Source organism: Silene latifolia, chromosome 9 (assembly GCF_048544455.1).
Source record: "Silene latifolia isolate original U9 population chromosome 9, ASM4854445v1, whole genome shotgun sequence".
NCBI classification, from domain to species: domain Eukaryota; kingdom Viridiplantae; phylum Streptophyta; class Magnoliopsida; order Caryophyllales; family Caryophyllaceae; genus Silene; species Silene latifolia.
The window spans coordinates 110,580,073-110,581,285 of NC_133534.1; the positions used below are offsets into that span (position 1 = coordinate 110,580,073).

The window sequence follows — 1,213 nt, forward strand, 5'->3', positions numbered from 1 at the left end:
TGTTGCTCAAGGTGCTATATGAGGAATGCTGAAACAGGCCAAGAGTTCTTTGCTAGAAATTTTTCCCTTGGTTGGCCAAAAATGGCAATTCTACTTTAACTGATTTACCCTTCCTGCAACTTGCTTTCAGTTTGTTTTTCTGTGAAATGCATTCGGAGTTAAGCTTGGCTCTCTAGAACTGATTTGAACCTAGTTGAGTAAAGATTCAGCTAGCCAAGGTGGCAGCTAGTGGTTGGCCTGGAACGTGCACTTGTAACCTGATGAACTTGGACTGACAGTTGAGGTTGCCTGATCATTGTTGCTGTGATTGTTGTTAGCCTGAATATGGCTTGCTGGGGCTGCTGTGGTCTGTCCTATGCCTGGTAATCCCAGGCCCTATCCTGTCAAAGTAAGGCCATGGCTAGGCTGTCCCTAGCCTCCTTTCAAATAATTAGGAACCTGGTTATCAGCTTCTGCTACATTGTTGTTCTATTCCTTTGACAGCTGCGGTGACTCAAGATGAAGTCAACCAGACTCTCTTTCCTTTCTCTCTGAGAGATGATGCAGCAGAGTGGCTACGTGACTTGGATATGGAGACCGGCGCAATCACTAACTTGACTTCACTAGCTCTTGCATTATACAAGAGGTATTTTCCACTACAGAAGACTAATGCTCTTAGAAGCCAGATCACGAGTTTTAAACAAGGTCCAGCCAAAGATCTTAATGAAGCCTGGGTTCGTTTCAAAAGGCTAGTTCGATCCGTCCCTCATCATGGCTTCCAGATTTGGTTTATTTGCAACTAGTTTTATAACGGGTTGTATGACGATCACAGAGCTTTACTTGATTCAGCTGCCAATGGAAGATTCCAGGATAATACTAATGACGGTAATGCATAGAAGTTGATTGATCAGATAGCTACTCACACTGCTGAGTATGGTAACCCCAGAGGAAGTAAGAGAGCAAGTGGTTTAGATAATGTCATTGTGGCACAGCTAAAGCCTTTAACGGTTCAAATAGCCGAATTGAAGACATCTCAGTCTTTGGTTAATAAGCAAGAAACGGTTCATATGGTTCAACAAGAGGTGTCCTGTGAGAGATGTGGGATAGATGGCCACACTGCGGCTAAGTGTATGAGTACTATTGAACAAGTTCATGCATTCTAGTCTTTCAAGCAAGTTACTCCTTATTCTAAATTCTTCCCTGAAAGGAGTCAAAATGTTTTTGCTCAAGCCCC

The 1,213-nt window shown here is 43.2% G+C and overlaps 1 non-coding gene across 1 annotated transcript; it reads right to left on the minus strand.

Moving 5' to 3' along the window:
- Positions 1-650: 650 nt before the first annotated feature.
- Positions 651-757, minus strand: LOC141603897 (small nucleolar RNA R71). Its single transcript, XR_012525734.1, has one exon. It is a non-coding gene; the product is annotated as a small nucleolar RNA R71 (small nucleolar RNA).
- Positions 758-1,213: the final 456 nt, after the last annotated feature.